The sequence below is a fragment of the Saccostrea cucullata genome, unplaced genomic scaffold, assembly GCF_032062105.1.
Source record: "Saccostrea cucullata isolate Sc308-1 unplaced genomic scaffold, CSIRO_AGI_Scuc_v1 ctg4120, whole genome shotgun sequence".
Lineage (NCBI taxonomy): Eukaryota > Metazoa > Mollusca > Bivalvia > Ostreida > Ostreidae > Saccostrea > Saccostrea cuccullata.
Genome location: NW_026940126.1, coordinates 88,912 through 94,911, shown reverse-complemented (window position 1 = coordinate 94,911; position 6,000 = coordinate 88,912).

The following is a 6,000-nucleotide window of genomic DNA, read 5'->3' as shown; positions in this document are numbered from 1 at the left end:
TTAAGGGTCACAAGGGGCCAGAATGTCAAATTTTTGACGCTTTATATCTCAAAAAGGGGGAATATTTTGATTAGCAGTTTTGAACAAAAGATAGTCAGAATAATGTTCTACATAATATGCATACTTTGAATTTTTGTAAAACGGCCCCCATTAAGGACTTTTAGGGTGGCCCCTAAATATTTCCATTTAGCATATCTCTACAACAAAAAGAAATCTCTGAATAAGTGTTGAACAAAAAATCTTCAAAATCACAAGACCTCTCATTTGATATGAAGAAAATGGGGCTGACTCCTCAAATTAGGGGCTCAGAGGGGCCAAAAGTCTTCCATCTTTAGTTCGTTAACGATAAATATTTTGTTATACATTACTGAAGCAAAAGTATTTATCTCAACTATTAGCAACAAGATATTTTAAAATTTTGGTCATAGGTCACGTAATTAGGGGTCACAAAGGGCCAGAATGCTAAATCTTTGAGGTTTTATATCTCGAAAAGGGTGAATACTTTGATAAGCAATATTGAACAAAAGATGGTCAGAATAATGTTTTAAACAAAATGCATACTTCAATTTTTTGCAAAACGGCCCCATTTAGGACTTGGAGGGTAGCCCTTAAATATTTCCATTCAGCATATCTCCACAACGAAAAGAAATCTCTGAATAGGTTTTGAACAAAAAATCTTTGAATTCACAAGACCTTTCATTTGAAATCAAGAAAAAAGGGGCTGACTCCTCAAATTAGGGTCCAGAGGGGCCAACAGTCTTTCATCTTTAGCTCATGTATATTTTGTAAAACATTACTGAAGCAAAGATATTCATCTTAACGCTTTGCAACAACGTTTTATAGGATTTTGATTACACGTTGCTGTTGCGTAATATGGGTTACGGGGGCCAAAATTCTATATTTTGGATGCTTTACATCTAAAAAAGGAGGAATATTTTAATTATAAGCATATTGAACTAAAGATGCTCAAAATATTGTGATATAAATCAGAAAAATGAAATTTAATGATGGAAACCTTAATTTCATTGCCTTATTACGAATATCTCAGTCAAAATCACATCTCATCTTATCGATAAATTCAACGGAAGACCTACTCGTTGCTCGCAACGAGATCTCATCTAGTTATTATTATTATTATTATTTTTTTCCCTTTTTGTTTTCGACGATTTCTCAGAGATGACTGGACGGATTCTCATGAAATTTTCAGAGATGATAGAGAGTAAAAATATCTTTCAAATGCAGTTTTCAGTTTATCAAAACCTACTTCCGGTCGTCAGTTATGTCCGACTTCCTATTTTTTCAAAAAAGTTTTGTCCGAGTCATATCTCAGAAACGGTAAGAGATTAAGACACCAAACTTATATGAGTAATAGATCTTGATAAGTAGGCAAAACCAATCGGGTTAACATTGTCCGCCGTCACTTCCGGTCGTCACAGGAAGTGATCAAAGAAATCGAAAATTTCAACTTTTCTTTAATGAAACTTTTTTTCTATAAGATTATAGCATCTTATTCGTAGTTTCGAAATATATCAGTTTGACCGGAAACAAAAACGACAACTTCCGGTTATGAGAGAAAAACTGCATATTTTCAGTATTTTTCTTTCCCATAAATATTTTTTATAGCTAAAGTATTTGTTATGATTTTTAGATATGTTATTCAGACTGCAAATGACTACAGTAACGTCAAATATCTTTGTAAAATTCACTTCCGGTCGCGTGATTTCCTGTCCTCAAAATGAAAAGTTATCATAGCTAGATCTCGTAAACGGTAAGAGATTAAGACACCAAACTTATATAAATGGTAGATCATGATAAGTAGGCAAAATCAGTTGGGATAAGATCGTCAGCCGTCACTTCCGGTCGTCACAGGAAGTGATCAGAAAAATCAAAATTTTTAACTTTTCTTTCATGAAACTTTTTTGGCATCACATTGTAACATCTTATTTGTATTTTTGAAATAAATCAGTCCCACCGGAAACTAAAAACGACAATTTCCGGTTATAAGAGAAAAACTACATAATTTGAGTATTTTTATTTCCCATAAATATTTCTTATAGTTAAAGTATTTGTAATGATTTTTGGATATGTTATTCAGACTGCAAATGTCTACAGTAATTTCTAATATCTCAGTAAAATTCACTTCCGGTCGCGTGACTTCCTGTCCTCAAAATGAAAAGTTATCATAGCTAGATCTCGTTAACGGTAAGAGATTAAGACACCAAACTAATAGGGATGGTAGACCTTAATGAGTAGACAAATCCTTTGAGTTTAAGATCGTCCACCGTCACTTCCAGTTGTCACAGGAGGTGATCAAATAAATCAAAAATTGCAACTTTTCTTTAAGGAATCTTTCTTAGTATTACCTTATAGCATCTTACTTGTAGTTTCGAAATATGTCAGTCCCATTGGAAACAAAAACGACGACTTCCGGTTATGAGAGAAAAACTGCATAAATTGAGTTTCTCACTATCCCATAAATATCTTTTATAAAAAGAGTATTTGAAATGATTTTGGGACATGTTATTCAGATTGCAAATGTCTAGAGAAACCTCAAAATTAGACCTTTGAACCTTACTCAAAAAGTAATAAAGAAATATTCATTACCTTTATCTACATTCAGCTTCAAGTGTTTATCTCAAGTTTACCTCTCTCTCTCTCTCTCCCTTTGATGACCTTGACCTTTGACCTTGATTAATGACCTTGTACTTTGGCCCCAAAGGTCACGATCAAGCTTAAGGTAGTGGAGGTATTTGCAACTCTTACTCTAACAAATGCTTATAAAATATCCCCTGTCTTCTCTAAAAAAAAAACAAAAAAACAAAACAATCAACAGCAACGTAGAGAAAACGTCTTCAAGCCAAACGGCACGAAATATTGACATAAGATTCGGAATAAAAGCAAGAAGAGACTTGAAAGAAAGTGTCCTGAGAGTTTTAAGGTGAGTCTCTAAACTATAATGAAATTGTAGTGAATATCGGCAAAATCTGCATTTTTTTCTGTCTGAAATTTAGTTATTGCTGAGCATAAACATTAATTAAAGCTCGCATCGGCTATTTCTACAATTATTGTTGTTAATATCATTCGATTTTTCTGCTCTACTACGACATTTTAATACCAAGTATTCTTGCTTTCTTAGGTGTATGGAATTTATTTCAATTTTATTTAGATTAAAATATGAATCCACCGAATCTTGGAAATGGCGATTTTTCATATCAATTAAATTTCCACGCAATTTAGATAGGTTAAATCAATTGCAGTTACCCCGCTTGATACGATAGGGTGTTGAAAAAATGCCCATTACTCACTCACTGTTTTTCCGGGATTTTGAATTTCCTCTGCAACTGACCACGTGTATCACTTTCGCTTTTACAACTCTGTATATGCTAAGTGTCATTGCTTCACTGCAAATGTGTCCCATAATTATTCTAATCATTTTCCTACATACAATATCACACCAAACAGCCAATATCTCAGTTTTTTAAGAAATTTGACCGGGACTTTACTACGAAACTATTCTTTCACTTCGCAATTATTTCCTTCAACCTTAAGATAATAATCTTACAAAATACCTTAAATGTTGTGGTATTTGGTGGCTCAGTGGTTAGCGTGTCCGACTTGCAAACTAATGGTTTTGGGATCGAGCCCAGATGGAGGAATTATTAATTTTTTTTTTTTTTGCATTTTGTTTTTTTTAAAATAGAAAAATATCCTTCTTACAGATAAATAGAGAACGGAAGACCTTCTTTGTTGCTGTAGCAACAAGAGTTTCTAGTTATTATTATTATTTTTCTTCTTCCTTGGAAAATCTTTTCCGCGAGTGATCTTGTAAACTACACATCCGACTAAGGCGAAACCTTTTAAGGGTCAGTAGGCATGTTATGTAGATTTGCGGAACGAAGGTCATTTTGCCCGCACGTGCTTGCAAGAGCGCGCACGTGCAACACGTGAAATGACCAATATAATAGATATAGCCGTAACTTTTCTATTTTTTGATTAAATGCTTTGAAACTCATAATATAAGTATATATTAGTAGTATAGACGTGATGACATGGTCAAAATAGCAAGATCTCACGCGCATGCACGTGCGCTTCGCTCTGATTGGTTGAAACTAAAGTCTCAATATCTTTCTTGTTTTTTTTGACAAAATATTTTGAAATTTTGAATATAGTCATACATTAGGGAGATCTACAGCCTGATATAAAAGAATTATCATGAAAGCATGTGCATGCACGTGTGCTTGCAAGAGCGCGCACGTGCAAGCCAGAAATGTCCAGTATAATTGATATAGATGTAACTATTTAAATTTTTGATGGAATGTTTTGAAACTTATAATATAAGGATATATTAGAAGCATAGACTAGAGGACATGGTCAAAAAAAAGCAAGATCTCACGCGCATGCACATGCACTTTGCTCTGATTGGCTGAAACTAAAGTCTCGATATCCTTCTTGTTTTTCGACACAATCCTTTGAAATTTTGAACATTGTTACACTTTCTGAAGATCTACAGCATGGTATATAAGAATTATCATGAAAAGCATGCGCATGCACGATTGCTGCAATCTGATTGGCTGAAAATTTAAATGTCTATAACTTTCTTAGTTTTCAACGAAACGGGATAAAATTTAGAATATGAATAGGTATAATGGATTCCTACATAATGGTACTATCAAAATGAATGCACGAACATGCATTCATGCACGTGCACGCGCAAAATACGCAAAATGGCCGATTAAAAAAACCCATTAAAATGTATATTTTTGTATAAATGTATATTGTAAAGAATTTTTTTTATTTATTCTCACAATATATAGATATGTTAATTGTTTAGAAACATGCTGTGATCATCTTGCATGTACATGCACGTGCGTGCACGTACAATACGTTAAATGACATATAGTTGATATCATTGTAGCTTTTATAATTCTTTGATGAAATCCGTCGAATCTGATCATATTTTTAAAATGTCCTACAGGAATTAAGCACAAAAAGGGATTTGGGGAGCGTTTGGGGAACATCTGTAACGGTCCCCGTTACAATTAGCACTAGTTTTATATTGAAAATGCTTGAATTCTTTAAAAATATTTTCCCTTGCTTCTGGGTATTATGTCAGTATTCTAAGTACATATTAGTTATGATGAAAGGTGCCTCTTCCAAAATGGTTAATTTCAGGGCCCGTGGGCCAGGGGTACTTGTGATGGGGGTGGGTGGTTACATTATATTATGATGTCTGAAAATACATTAATGCTTTGAAATATGCTTTTTGGTATTAATCAACCATTTATGATGAAATAAAATTTATGATAAAATTTCAAGATTATTGAAATATGTGCCCCCAGGGCCAGTAGTTATTTGGGGTGGGGTTCACAATTGTTTATAAAGTGGAAATGTATTTTCTCTGTGTTGCTCTGATCTACCTCTGGGTATTAAGTAAGCAAGCTAAGTAGAAGCAATAGTGCCTCTTTCAAAATTTTGAATTTCATGGCCTTTGATTTAAAACACTAACCAATTCAATTGATGAAAAGTTGTTACATGATATTCAGGTGACCTTTATGGCCCGTGGGACTCTTGATTAAGGATGATCTCTACACCTATGAAGTATTATTGATTTTTGGTGCATGCTTTTCCTTCTAATAATAGGCTCAATATCTGAAGAAATAAGGTTCCAAAGTATTTTACTTTATTGGAAATTTTTGAAATATTTAAATGATTTTGTTAAAACCCTATAATTCTATATTTTTAAAAGCTTTAAATTTCCATTCAAAGTTTATGTTATAACATAACCGAAATGAAAACCAAGAAAGTTATAAATAATATGTAAACAAATTTTTATTTAAATATTCAAAAACAGACAAGAGAAAAATTTAAACAGCACTTTCTTGAGAATAGCTGTTTGGATCAGATCATTTGGAACCAAAATGGCATTTCAAAGGAAGTACGCCATGTTGTGACGTAGTAGAGAGCCCCTTTAACAAAGATGATCCGTCCATTATGTCATTG